Genomic DNA, 16073 nt, shown 5'->3' on the forward strand with positions numbered 1-16073 from the left:
TAGGGGAGCTTCTGCTGGATATATGATCCACGCAGGATATTTTATTTTTGTCTGCATAAGCAACAATAATCTGTTGGGAAAACACTACAATACAGTGTGGTTGTCAAGTTAGAGTACTTAGGTACATAATTATACGTATGTATATGTATATGCGAACGTGCTTTAATATGTTACCGATATGCGAAATGACTACATATTGGGTAATAAAGTCGGGTTTAGTGTCATAATTTATCGATTGTCGACCCGCTCTTGCTTCGCCGGCTACGTTTTACGTTGTTACTTCTGAAACGTTCAGAATAATTTATTTTTTCATTATTCGATATAAAGATAAGTTTCAGATCATAACAGAGATCAATCATTTGTTTTCTCCCCTTTATACTAATTGTAATTGTAACGTCAAAACACGAAATTACTATGGAATTTGTATATAATAAAAATATCCCACTTATTATTACATTTTTCTTTATTAAAATTCATAAAAATAAGTTAAATAGAAAATTTTAGCTTTAGATTTAAGCTTTAGATCTGTCTTTATTTAGTAAAAAGAATTGTAACAACGGATTCAACAAGAGTGTCTGTACTAGACAATTTTCGGATAAGTATTGTAAAAAATACAAACGCTTATTTTTTCCCGCTTAAAATCTTTTATTTTCTAGAAAAAACATACTTTTCTTCATTAATTTCTAATTTCGCGCGGAAACGGTTGGTCACGTGACATTTTGCCCAGTGACGTCACATTTGAACAAACAAAGAAACTGTCAAACAGTATAACTTGAAATCTGACAGATAGTTTATGTTACCATATTCGACATTTTATTGTTACAACTGTCAAGTAGACAATAATTGGTACCCGTTGTCGTAGCTTACAGTTTAGTGGGTTGGGTAGGTGTTTATTTGGGAAGAACAGTTGCGCGGTTACCTTGTTAGAAGTTCCTAGAGGACAGGATTTATAACTTGTCCATTCATAACTTACCATCCCCGCTATCCTTAATAGGCAAACTCTCAGCTATGCTATGAACTATAGCGTTTTAATGCGAATTCCTATTAGGAGGCAACAGAGGTACATACATACATAGCGGTCAAACACATAACCCTCCTTTTTGCTTCGCTACAGTCGGGTAAAAATTGATATGATTACTTAAATCGTAAGTTATACATGAACACCCCGTCGCCGTCGCGTAAGACACAAATCTTCATGCGTTTTTACATGCCCTGGAAGATAAGCAGCTGGACGCATTTTATGTTATTTATTCGCACTCAGTCCGGCATGGAAGGTCAGACAGGCAGTTGCTTTTGTAAAAAGCCGAATCTGTTTAATCTTCGGGTTAGGTAGGTAAGCGGTCTCTGTGAAAAACGGGATAATGCTAGGTAAATGTTGAGTCCGGCGTAGAAAATAACACGTAAATGATAATATACATTTATCCACTGGGAGGATATATTCGCTAGCTTTGCTTGGATCGAGGCCATATCTATTACCCCAAGTAGCATCGGTCTGGAGGCTTAAAACGAAATTATCTATTGATAGTCTATTCGTGGTTTATTTCTAGACAAGGGCTTTCTACAGATGGCTTCTATAAAGTATTAGTATTCTTATAGAGTATCTTCACTAATATTTGATTATTTTTAGATAATTTGCTCTATAGAGCACTTATTTTAAGTACATTTCTAGGTATGACGATTATCTTAAGACAATATTATCTATAAGTAATGAATAAAGCCTAGAGGAACCTATTTTCAAGATATTTTATAGATAAGATGGTATATTTTAAGATATAACTTTCTACAAATATTCAATTTTAGCTAGTGGTACTCTTATCTTTGTTTTAGAAAGACACTAAAGTCTAAATAAACTACTTTTATAGATATGTTATAGTTATTCTAAAAATTTGCTAGTGAAACAGTGTTTCCAGTGTTTATTTGCCTAACAATAGCATAACTAAGTGCAATTTTACTAGATCGATTGGCTTTATGCAACGGAGACAGTAAAAATTTAAAGATCACGATCTCATTTTTTGGGGTTCCCAGCTGGTCCTGACGTGAGCGTTCAGCCGATATATTGCCTCATACTCAAGATATAGTTCAAGAGGCGACCGACTTAGAGGTCTTAGAGGACCTTGGATGTGTTAATTTCTTAGATCGTAATGACATAACATTTTATATTATTCATGGATGTGTACAAATTGACGCAGCGCCGAGTATAAAGGTGATCTTTGTGGTGGTGCCTTTGAGATGGAGGGGGCTGGTGAAGCGATTTGCCACTTATACCTGTAAGAGGGGTATTAATCTATCCACCAACTTAAATTTAAAACTTATTTGTCAATCATGACTTTTATTCAAACAAAAATCGACTTTATTATTACTTCACTGTGATTGTTATTGGTATTTGTAGGGTCGTATGCTGATTGCCGGATTGCCATGGACAAATCACCAAACCACCACCATAGACAAAAGAAATGCACAAAAATGAAGTTTAGAAAAAGCGACCTTATTATTACTGCACTGCGGTCACAAATCATTTTAGGGTCGTGTGCTGATTGACGGAATACCACAGGGCCCCCAACTACCTGCGGTCGGCCACCGGCAAGACCGTGCCTCGAATCCCACTACCCTCCAGAGGGAGCTTCCCGGCCTGACGTCGCTTAAGGAACCAAATCGGTTCTAAGCAACACAACTGATACCCTTACATCCCCCAAAGGCACTGGTACTCCCGCGCACAGACGGAACGTAGCAAGTGGCTTGGCGCCTGGCTCCGGCGGGAGGGTGGTAGCTAACCAGGTGGCGGGGTCTACCACCAGCTAAAAGAGGTGTTATGTTTGGAATTACCCTTAGTCAACTCTTACGACATCCACGGGAAGAGGGGGGCGGCGACAATCGTATTCTTTCTCCGTCGCCGCACGGATAAGGTGAATTCTATTTTGCAATAGCGAGTTTTATTTTGCAAAATGAATAATATCAGGAGAAAATAACGGACCTGTGTCATTGTCATTATACTTATACCAGTAAAAAAAAAGAAATATGCTAGATTTGAAAAAACTAAAACTCTAGGAATCTCTAATATTGCAAGTAAGTCCAATAATAAAATTCACCTAAGAGGTAGAAAAACGTACAGAACGTCTGTCATTAAAGGGCTATGAACCTTTCTGGCATATCTCAGTGGCGCCACCTAGCGGATTTTTTAAAACTGCGGCGCACGATGAAACCTGTGCAAATCGATAGGGGACACTTGTCTGAACAAAAAAGCTTTAATGGACCTATGCTCTAAAGTGTCACGTTTTCAAGATATCTAGCTTGAAAGTTACGAAAAGTGTCGTATGGATAAATCGATTTTACTCTTTATCTATATACAATCGTAATATAGTGACAAAGTGATTGATTATACATGAAACATTATTTAATATACAACATATTTATCTTATTGAAAAAATGAAATTAATAAATACTTGCAACAACATTAATGGTTTTTGTCTTTGCTACATTATATAGGAAGTACATAGGTACTTAACTGTGCACACCTTATCTAAGGTTACTAATTGCAAACTGAGTTTATCAGTTTGTGTTATGTATGATATAGGCGTCATTTACTCCTTAACTTGATTTTACTTGACACAACGACAGGATCTAATGAAATATAAAATAAAGTTTACATTTTTATATACGCAATGCGTTTAGTGCGGCATCATTAGTACTCGTTAAAAAGCAGAATTCTCGAAGTTTAAGAAATCTGTGTAAGAGAAACAAAATGGTGTACTTATTAACTGCCATTTTGCTTTCTCGTTTAATTCCAGGAACTACGAAAATGGAGGTCCTTTGTTTAAAGTTGCACGAATTTCTATTATTTCGGCGGAATCAACAAGGATAGCGAATAACCATACAATAAGTGTGAGTGAGACAACATCATACAATAAATACAATAGGACGATTGGCAGCCGGGTGAACTTTCAGTCAGTTTGCCACTTTCATCTTCAACGTGCGCACGCGCTTTTCTCTGTTCTGAGACTCTATCCTGTTCATTCTGTTGTATTTGTTACCACTGTTGAGTTTGTTAATATTCCTCTTGAGTTTGTTAGTATTTTTGTTGACTTTGTTAGTGTTATTGTTGAATTTGTTGTTGTTGTCTTGGCAAGATGTCCAGTCATGTTGGTGCCAGGCAATGTTTTTTGCTGTGGTGTAAGCACTGTTCGTGGCCCGCGCCGAAGATCTCGGCGTCCTATACAGTTTTACTTGACGACTGAAGATTATATTGCTAGGCACCCCAACATCCTGAATTATGCTCGCCACTTATTTGACGATCAAGAGCTAAGTAATCTTATTTGAACATTGCAAAAATTAAAAATCTCAGTATGCAGTGTATCTGGTATCTATATTATAGTCCCTGGTCAGTATAATACATAAAATGACAATGTATAATTCGGCTCGTTTCTCAATCGTGCTTTTCATAATCGAAATGACATATGAAAAAAATTCGTGTATGGAAATAATATATCCTACTTTATCGAAGCTCTCATTATGTAGCGTCTTAGACGAAGTGTAATCAACGCAAAACATTTTTAACAGAAAGTCGTCAACTTATCTCTATTATAATTAGCCAGAGATAGCTCTTACGCCAAGCGTATCACTTGTGTACCAGACTTACGCTTTCAATAGATTTTATAGCCAACTATTACCACTTAATTATGTATAATAAATGATATTTGCATTTTTTTGTAACAGTAGAGAGTAATCAGTTCATATTAATGCAAGCACAACGGTAAGGCTGTTTTTTCATCTGACATGTGCTACGTTGCTAGGTTTAATATCCACCAATCAGATAATTGGGTCTGATTGTGATCGGCACAATGAACCCGATTGTAGGGTATGCAACGTAGCATCTAGCATGTTACTGGTGGAAACGCAGTCTAAATGTGACGTACTTACTTCATTATTGATGGAACAGTATTCTTATCGTTTCCAGCTAACTACGCAATACCGAATATGCCACATTTAAAAGAGGAAGTGAGGATTGCTTGCGCCCTAATAAATGCCTTCGGAAAACGGGTGACAGATCACCCACTTGTAAATGAAATAATCAACGATATACAGGGTGTTAGGGACATCGTAACGAAAAAAAAAATGGAACGCCTATTTTATTGTACTAAAAACGATGGTGGGTGTTTTTCTTGTCGCAAATGTTTAATTAAGATTTTGAATTTTTACTGTGCCGCAATGTAAGTCGAACAACGCGGCACACAGACGTTAAACCTACGCACGGCTACGTTACGCGTGCGTGCGTGATGTTGTATCTAGGTAGGAGTTTTCATTCTCTTGTATTTAGATGCTTAGTGGTGCAACGTTTAAAAATGTTGAGTTTGTTGAAGTAGAACACCTACTGCCACGATTTTTCACGCACGGTACCTACCTACCAGTTATTAAAACGTTCCTAACTTATTAACAATAAAAACCCTACTCTTGCCTTACCTTAATTGTTATTCCTTCGGATGAAGTACCTAGGTAGGTACCCTAGAACATGTCACGTCACGTAGGTATGCAACATCGCGTTTCCTCCGCGGTAGGTAGGTATCACACGCACTCACAAACACAACACCTTGCTCTTTAATAAACATCAACAATCTTCCATACTTTTGTGCAGTAAATGGTCTATGATCTATCATCATAGTCGACACTACTCATTTACAGAATAAAACAAACACAAAACACTCACAAACACGAAAAAAATATCCTCTAAAAACATCACGCGATTCGGGTCAAGCTTAGTATTCGACTGAGCGGAAGCGCGCGGCGGCGTTAGCGCAAAGCATGAAAGGCGCGCCGACGGCGCGCCGGCCGCGGCCGAGTCGAGCCGACGACTAGACAGAGAGAGAGAAGTATGTTTATGGTGCAAGTGACAGAGAAAGAAATAGTATCTGTTCGTATGCCTACTTTATTGGCGAGCGTTGCCCTTGACCCGTGCGCCGGCTATTCACCTGCGCATAGCTGAAGTTGTAGATACGTTATTATTATTATTGATGACATTGATAAAATTTAATAATTAGTAATTTTTATTTGTTTATTTTAAATGTGCGTTCTATGCAGCTTAAAACACAATATGGGACTGAAAAAAATCTTATTTTTTTATGAATTTTGCGACAGGAAACTTCACTTGATACCTATCAACTCAAAGAAATACCTAGTATCTGTTCGTAATGCCTACTTTATTGGCGCGCGTTGCCCTTGATCCGTGAGGCTATTCACGTCCGAGTATCCATCAAGACAGATCAAACAAGCCCTAACTCGGAGGTCTTGCGTCCCAGGATCCTTTAATTATGTCTTAGAACCTTCTTGGCCTATGTGGTCCAGTGGTTGAGCGATGGGATGCGGAGGGTCCGGGTTCGTATTCCGGTGGGGACATATCACAAAAATCTGTTTATAAGGCCTTTGGTTGGGACGTTACAGGCTGATCACCTGATTGTCCGAAAGTAAAATGATCCGTGCTTCGGAAGGTACGTTAAGTCGTTGCTCCCGTCTACTAGGTACTTATGTAAGCACGTAGCCGTTACATGAATATTGTACACAGAACAGGATAGGTTTAATTAGTTCTTTACTGATGATTTAACAATGAGATTTAAAACACGAATAACTTAGTATGTACTTAGTACCTCGGTACCAACATGTAACAAGAAAAATAAGATCACTCCTCTCGGACAATTTTTTTCTTTGAACATGCCGACATTGCCTACGCGGCGGAGTTGCCGAACTATCGATAGGTAGATTATCAATTGTTGAACTTGAAAATTGTCTAAACTATCGAAAGTAGTGATAGTACATTTAGATCGATACTAGCGATAGTACCGATAGGTCTTGCTTTGTAACAATAATGGGTATTGATCTAAAAGATCTATCGATAGGTACCTACTATTGGTTTTTTTTTAACTAGGTATCGATAGAATATCGATAGGCAACACTCTGGCGCGGCGGAGTGTCCGCCCAATTCTAGACGCGATCTCGCTCGATTTTTGTGTAGCGAGGTTTTGCGTAGGTACTTACATAGGTACTAAGTTGGTGGATGGTTGACATAGTAGGTAACTAATTACCTAATCTGTGGTGGTTGTGTTAGTTGGTTGTTAGTTATTCTAATGACAACAAAGAATACAATTATTTACTGTTTCAACTGTTTTAGGTAGATAATGGCCCCGATTCCTATGAGTAAATGAATGAATAACCCGGTCGAATCAAAAAGGTATCTCGCTGGTATGCAAACCGTTTGACGTGTGCTGTCAACTTAATTCTGTCGGTTGTTTTAGATTTCTGCTTAAAATTGACGTGTATTCCATAAATTTTATGCCTGTTGATTATCCGTCCATTTAAGAATAAGAATAAAATAAATTTATAATTTACGATAGACAGAGAAAGAAATAGGATCGGTTCGTAGTGCCTACTTTGTAGGCCGCGCCGCCGCCGGCGTGCGGCGCGGGGCGTGCGGAGCGGGGCGTGCGGAGCGGGGCGCGCGGCGCGCGGTGCGTGTGGCCGTTGACCCGTTCGAGCAGCTGTTGTCTCCATTACATCGAAAATTTTCGATAATTTGTCATTATTGTTTTTTTTATTGAAATTTGGGTTCTATGCAGCTAAAAGCATAATATGGAATTGAAAATAATTAAAAACAAAACTCAAAATTTCATGAATTTTGCGACGGAAAATTCCACTAGATATTAACTCAGAATCATGGTCTGAATCATCCCTCTCAGTATTCGTTACGATGTCACTAACACCCTGTATACCTTAAGCACGACGCCCCAAACTATCTATGCGAGTTTGTAATACAAAACAATTTAAATCAACGCAGAGCCGCTTTCCAAGCTATAAACTCAAGTGAAGGCTTTCAACAGTTTCCCATCTTATCATATGAGGATCTGTTGATAATGTCTCTGGGGCCGTATCAAGTGACGCAGGCAAGAAGCTACTATGGCGAACACCTAAAAGAAAACGGAACGTTTTTCATTGAAGTGTATGAAGATTTTGAAGTTGACTATAATTTAAATCAATACAACATAGTACTTTGTGATCCTTGGCTGACAAGAGCTAAAATACTCTCGAGGCACCAGAGCAACAGAATTTATTTTGTATATATCTTGCTAAATAATAGTTTGAAAAACAGAAATAAACTTGTCGGTCACTATTGCAGCTGTATAGTTGGAAAACGGACACTCGGGTGCTGTGCTCATGTCATGTGCATAGTTTGGTATATGGGATGGGCTCGGCACCAAGAAATTCAACCCCCTGCTGCCTTTTTAGATCAAGTTATTATTTCTGATGAAGAAGAAGATTGATTATTCAAGAAGACTGATATTCATTATCCTAATAGGTACGAATTTGTATAAAAAAGCCTATTTGTTATAAGTATATACACTGTATGTATTCAATAACAATTAGTATTGATTTCATTTTTAAGCAAAATATAAATAACTATATGACTACTTTTACGATGTTTTATTTCATACTTATAAAAACACAACTAAGAAAATCGATGAATAATTGAACAATGTGTTCATGTAATATGATTGTTATGAACTAAACGCATTGAAGGCACACACCCCATTGGTGTGTCTATACGAACTAGGTATGTATGTTCCATACACTGCTGTAAAGTAAAGTAGTCCTAAAAGCGAATTTTCACACCCCACCTGCTTTCACTGTGATTAGACATTTAAGCTGCCTTTCATTGAATAAACATAAAAACTCAAAAAGTGTGAAATTGTTAGACAATCATAGCAAATAACTTTGAGCGTGATTACCACGAGAATAAGTCATGAGCTGTACATCTCACGACTCGTTTCTGGATTTCTTTTAAGTTATACATAAAAGTAAGTTATAGATATTTATTTTATCTATTTTCTATTTATTTATTTTTCAATAAAGTAAAATGTGGTATATTAAACACTAATATTCCATGCATAATCACTTAGTCACTATATTCCAATTGCATATAAAAGTAAAATCGATTTGTTCATACAACACTTTTCGGAACTTTCAAGCTAAATATCTTGAAAACGTGACGCTTTAGAGCATAGGTTCATTAAAGCTTTTTTGTGCAGAAAAGTGCCCCCTATCGATATGCACAGGTTTCATTGTGCGCCGCAGTTTTAAAAAATCCGCTAGGTGGCGCCACCAGGCTATGCCAGCCTCCATAGTGAAATGTTCAATGCCCTTTCTTTATATTTAAATAAAAAAAAAATATTAAAATACATACATACATAAACTCACGCCCGTATTCCCTGAATTCAATATCGTTTTGACGCTAATATCATAGGGTTACGCATACGCACGAAGTGTCTCCACGGGAGTTAAAAACAAAGTAACTATGTTTATATACAAGAGGTTATCGTCTGAGCATTTTTGGATAGATGTAATACCACTCATACATTTTATCGCCTTCTTTAAACCATACTACTTAGACTGAATTTAACGAAAGATCTAAATGACTTAAGATTATATTTCGCATTGTTTACAAATAAAAATATTTTACTTTCCCTCGTCAATTAATGCAATCGATTGCTTCTGCACAATTCCATCCATAATTGTTCACAACGTAAAAAATACAGTTCTCTGATGAATGTCTAGAAATACTCCGAGAAGATAAAACAGTATACAAAAATGACAGTTTATAGGCAATCTTAAAACACTCATAAACCTGTTTTTTCTTCGACTAGTAAGTTTAGTATGTAACAAGTACAAATAGTCTTGTCATTATCTAGAGCCATACTACAGATAATTCTTTAGAATGTTTGTTCTAAAGGAATCGATTTTCTAGACAATTTTAACTAGACGCCATTTTTATTGCTTGAAACGTTTTTACATTATTATAACGAACTATTTATTCGTGTTTTTATGAATAAATTATGTCTAATAAATCATTCTACACGTTTTAAAATACTATATTATGAATGAAATAAATGGTTAAAGCATTTAAAACTAATTTAAAAAATATTATTTTTACAAAATATTTTTTTATTTGGTAAATTATTAATTAAATATTACATTTAAAGCGGGCGCTCTTATTTTAAGAGAGTTTTACACAAATTCGACGAGAGACTTTCATCCGCATTAGGTTTTTCATGTCTAGGTGACAATATCAGCCCGTATAAGCGGTAAATAAATAGGAATTTAGAAATTTGTAACGCCATGTTGTAATATTAACTTTTACTCTTGTGAGATCTGCGCCATTATGAATCGTTGTCTATTTCAAATAAAAATTATCTTAAAGCTGTTAATGTTAAGAAAATTTGGTCTTAAAACTTCACATGCAAAGATTTCTGTTTAGCTCTTAACATTATCTATAGACTATCTACTAGTGTACATTGTGGTCTATAAACAGTTTAGAAAGACTCTAGAAGTACGCCTTTAGACTTTAAAAAATTTCAACTCTTAACTCTATCTATTCGTGCGTTCTTAACTCCTTCTTATGAATAGCTACAAGGTTGTGCCCACTTGGCTAGAGGCTATCTATAAGCGTTCTTGAAGATAACTTGAGGGATATTTTACTCTAGAGGTAGACAATCAAATCGCATTCTATTAGATATCTAATATCCCCTTTTTAGACTCGCCAATGCTACTTGGGACTACATACTCAGCAAAAAATAATAAACCCAACTACGGAAAAATCGCGCAGTATAAAGTATGAAACAAGAAAATACACATACACATACATAAACAGCCTAAACAAGAGAATATTTCTCTGAAATTCATCCGAATACCCATGGTTATCAGAAATAGTCTTGCTCAAATGTGAATCTGTCCTAAGAGTTTGCTTACTAGGGCAAATGACCTTGGCTACCTCCTAAAACAACTTTATAGCGCGCAATTTTTCCGTAGTAGGGTTATAGTTTTTAAACTTTTATTTTTATTTATATTATTTTAGGGTGTTTTACTTGGGGTGTTTTATACAAAACGGAACATCTGAACAGTTATGTTATCAATTCAACGTAATTATCGAGTAAAGACAAGCAAACTCGCAAGTAAAAGCTTTACGTATTCGAAATGTGCAAATTAGGTCCTTTTATTTGATACCCAGTGAATGAAATACAAGCTATTACGCAAAACGACATCCATTTCTCATTACTCGTCGTACACATTACTCTCCTGAATACCTAGCCTAGCAGTCCTAGCAAAGCTTTGCTTTGACATGTGTACTATGCTTCGTCCTCATTCACGACCGGAAAATCACCAATAAAGTCTGGCAGTAAGTACAAGAGCTGTTCCGTGACTTCTGAATGTATCGTGTTAAGTTTTAAATACCGAACAAGGTTTCATTCAATACGTACTAAAATTTAATCCCACCTAAAATGCTACATTTATAAATAAATGGAAAACTGTGTGAAATTCATCAAAGTAGAATATAGTCACTGTGGTCCTGCCAGTGTGTCACCGGCATGTTTCCCAAACGGGGAGTGCAGGTTCGATCCCCGGAGATACAGTTGGCTCGATCATTATAGACGGCGATCTTCATCATGCGATGGCTTTAAAGTTGCGAGCTTAAAGTTATTTATTTAAATGTTATTTATGAAAACAATTTTCTAAATATTCACTGAAGCTCGGCTCGAATCACTCTACTAGAGAAGGTAGGTACCTATGTACTTAGATTATGCTTTCACACTCCATATCTACATAGTTGACAAGATTGGATGGACGAATTACTTATTCACTTTTGCAATGAAAATACTTTACACTGACTCTTACGTGACAAAAAATCCGTGTTGCTCTACAAAGGCGAAAAAATGATTTTATGAAAATAACAGGACCATACCGAACAATGACACCTGGTAACACAAGTCAACATCTCTGTCAAATAATTTGAGAAAGAACCGTAGCTACTACGTAATTTATGCTGAACAAATAATTTCAATCGCCGAACTTTCAATTTGCAGGCGTCGAAATGTTGAGACTTTGATCTTGATTGATCGATTAATATATAATGTAAGTAAGTATTTATAATTATTTGATTATGGCTCGGGACAAAAAAATCTTTAAGTGTTCCATTATAAGGGGCTGAAATTTGTCTCCGGATTCAAAGTACCCACTTACCTTTTTTTACTTGGGGAAGTCCTCATGAATACCTGCCCGGGCGACTGACACGAGGTTACGTCGGACCGTACCGGCTTAACACGGGCCACCGGCTACCCGGAGTTTCGGAACATTTGTGAATTGAAAAGTTCAGATTATGCCTGAAATAATTATCATCATGACTGGTTTAGTACCAAATGCAAATGTAGAAAGTACAGAGGATTTACGTCACTCGTGGGTGTGGTAACGCGAGCAAGCCGCCCCCACAATACGTTTTTCAACTGCTAAGTATTCCCTGGATATGAACGAATGTGTAATATTGAAAATGAACGATTGTATATTCTAAATCCTGGTTTTATACATACTTACTCAATAATTATATAAATTTCATACATTTTTAATTAATCTGGAATGGACGCTATATTTTTTTCGAGTGGGTAACTAATTGGACTATTAAATTCCGTGATCGAAAAAGAGATCGAGGAAATATTTTTCCACTTACTAAAAATATTTCGCTTGAAATTATATATAAATTATGTATCTATAAATAATTTACGTCAGCGCCATGCGTCAGTTGGACTAATGTAATGGTTTTACTTACTTAGCTTTCAAAGACCCGCAGAGCTAATATCGAGTTTATATGATCCACTCAATATTCCCACATTTCCCGAAGACATGACTAGAATAACTAGATTTGGAAGATTCCCAATAATTTCACAAGCTGAGCTATGTGCGTTTATACTATTACATCATTTAAACTTGAATCAATGATTATTGATTCTCATCATCAATCTAGTTACTTGTTTCATCTTAGGACATCAATGTCACAAGTAATTGCAAGTTGTCTCTTAACATATTTTTTTTTAATAAATCGGTTCAAATTGTACTACCGAATACCGATTCGACTGTGGCCGGGGTATCCTAAAATCAATTAATTTACTTTTCGAGCATGAATTTGTCGACTTTATGTCTAGACCCGGGATTTTAATTAACAGAATGTACTTATAGGTTAATCGGTTATAGAGAGGAAAATTCGTTACATTTTCCGTCAATGTCATTATATTAGACAAGCTGAGTATATTAGAAGATTATAAATATGAGTATATTAGATAATTTAATAGGTATGAAATCGGACTATTGTTAATTCCAGCCGAGGTAAGTGAACTTACCCAACGTGAGTCTCAATAATTGTGAAGAATTATAATATATATGTTCGAATTGTGTTACATAATCCCATGTATCACGTAGACATCCATATTCGTGAACGTGAGGACCGCCTATGTAGTATCACATATTTTAATAAAATATATGCAAGATTGTACGAATTTTGAGGTGAAATGTACTAAAACTATGAACATTAGTAGTTAAAAGCTTTGAGCGCTAAGCGGTTTGTCTCATACACCGGCCATCCTGACGTCAGAACCGCCGGTGTATTTCTATATTTCGTTAATGGCTTCTGAAACCTATGCCAATCTTTAGAACGCCATTGTGCTTCAGAATGCACGCAACATCCAATTAAAATATCATCGGGGTACACGGCAAATTAAAAAACCCACTGCTATTCTAAAAGAGCTGTAAGTACTTCGGAAAATATTCTGGATCTTAGAATCTCATGCAAGCACAATCGGATGCCATTTTATTAAGTTATGTGATACTACATAGACGGTTTAGACGTTCACCTATATTCTATATAAGAAAGGAAGAAGAAGGAAAAAAATATTTATTCGACATACTTAAACTAATGTTTTCACACATTAAAAGAAAATAATGCAATTTTATTATGAATTTATGCCAAAACAGTTCCACCTCAGCATAATGCCATAGACTATGACACTGATTTTCAGTTGGAACCGCTGAGGTAAGTATAAGTATATTCGATTAATAAGGAAAAAAACGGAAGTCGAAAGAGTGAATTTAGAGTTCAATTTGTCGATATTTGACTTCAAAATAGAACGATAATGGAGAGTAATTCTGTTAGAAGCTGACGAGTTACATCGGTAACATGTGAAATACTTACAAAGGTGCAATTCCTCAAATTTAATCCAACGCAGTCAAGAAAGATAACCATGTTCGACGCTGTAATTGATGGACGCTGCTGGTAATTCCAAGCGGAGATTAAAAACGTTCTCCGAATGTATGATTGTGAGCCAACACTAGTTGACGTATTCCAATAAAATAAACAAAACAAATCGATATTTCAATAAAATTTACAAAAACGTTGACCAACTAAACCGATTGATTGATTCACACCACAAAGTCAATAGCACAACAATGTCGATCAAATTGCCCTGTAAAATTGAATTTATCAAAACGTTTCCTAAATAAAAGTATAAAGGATTCCAAACAATCTGGTTCAATATTTTTTAATTACGAGTACGTGGCGAGCTCCTTCGCATACAAGACAGACGTGGCAAGGAGGTTGGCACGGAGCCAACTTCTCTATTCGGAATTTAAGCCACCAGCTCAGGAGGATCCCCGCCCCTCGCACCTACAGTCAAAAAGAGATGAATGAGGGGTGCGATAATACAAGTCCGGAGGTCACACTTAACTGGCAGAGCACTGCTTTATTCTAGCTGTTGTATTCTTCATTAGAAACGGTGGCAGTGAGCGCGTTGTCTTCGTTTTTCTAATTTCACGTGATATATGAATGCGGTTGTGGTGACAACAGTATACATTTTCATGATGCAAGCACTACGTTGTTGTTAGCAACTGGAAAGCAATTTATACTAAGAGTGAAACGTCTTGTTGTTCTGTTTGCTTCGTCTCGGAACATAAACTCTTCTCTTATAATATTGGTAAAAGCTTGTGTAGTTTGCAGGAAATAGGAACCACGTGTTGGTAACATTCTATGATCATTACTCCATATATTGTTAGTATCAAATTTTGCTTCTACACTAAGTAAATTAATAAATGTTTTGTTTGAATAATATTTATTGGAGCTTATCAATTCTTTCTATTTCTCTTTTGTTTTGTATTTCCTGATTGTACAATAAAGTATCTGTTATATTAAGTTACGTTGTAATTACGACAACGACAAGTCGGCATATCAGATTGGGATAATTCTGTGTTCTTTTACAAATATTGTAGGTAACAGAAATATGAATTTCAATTTATGATTTTGCTTAGTCAAGATAATGAGAAAAGAATCAATTGACTTTGATATTTATATCGGGTATTTCGATAAATTGTGTAATTGGAATTGGAATGAGCACATACAATGAGGGATTTCTAGAAATACGTTCCCCAACAATTACTTATTTTCTCATTACTCGGGTACATAATTTATCAAAAATAAAAAAATAATGTTGCTTGATATTTGGATACATTAAGTTGATTCTCTTTATTTTAATCAGAATAATAACGGGTGGGAAAAAGACATTTTAATTTATAACCAAAAACCACACTCGGTCTGCGATCGTTGAAGTTAAGCAACTTGCGCAAAGGCCAGTCATAGGATGGGTGACCACAAAAAAAAGTTTTCATCTCGAGCTCCTCCGTGCTTCGGAAGGCACGTTAAGCCGTGTTCCCGGCTGCATTAGCAGTCGTTAATAACCACCAATCCGCACTGGGCCCGCGTGGTGGTTTAAGGCCCGATCTCCCTATCCATCCATAGAGAAGGCCCGTGCCCCAGCAGTGGGGAGGTTAATGGGCTGGTGATGATGATGATGTGTGTTATCGATGAAATTAGAAGCTTAAACGAGGAAAATCTTAACAGCGCCATCTATATTGCTTTTGAGGAGCGTAACCTGGAAAGTCCCTCATTGAAAAATCTAGAGTAGTAAAATCTAGTACTTCTCACACTTGCAATAATTTACTTAAGTACCTAATATAGAAATCCAGCCAATCGGAGAAATATACTTCAGTCCAGAATTTAGTTTCTCATAATGTTACTTCCAACACACTAACAAATAGACGAATACTTAGACATATACATATAAAGCATTAATTTCGATGATCCGATAGCAAATCATTTCACTGTACAAGGAGATTACTTGCCATTGAACGCCATTGATAATGCATACATAAGCTGTGATGTAGGGCAT

General features: G+C 36.3%; 1 protein-coding gene across 3 annotated transcripts in view; it reads left to right on the forward strand.

The window, feature by feature from the left end:
- The window catches only part of LOC126380504 (uncharacterized), a 156877-nt gene that overhangs the window by 65258 nt on the left and 75546 nt on the right, over positions 1-16073 (forward strand). The window lies entirely within an intron of this gene.

The sequence above is a fragment of the Pectinophora gossypiella genome, chromosome Z, assembly GCF_024362695.1.
Source record: "Pectinophora gossypiella chromosome Z, ilPecGoss1.1, whole genome shotgun sequence".
Taxonomy (NCBI): Eukaryota; Metazoa; Arthropoda; class Insecta; order Lepidoptera; family Gelechiidae; genus Pectinophora; species Pectinophora gossypiella.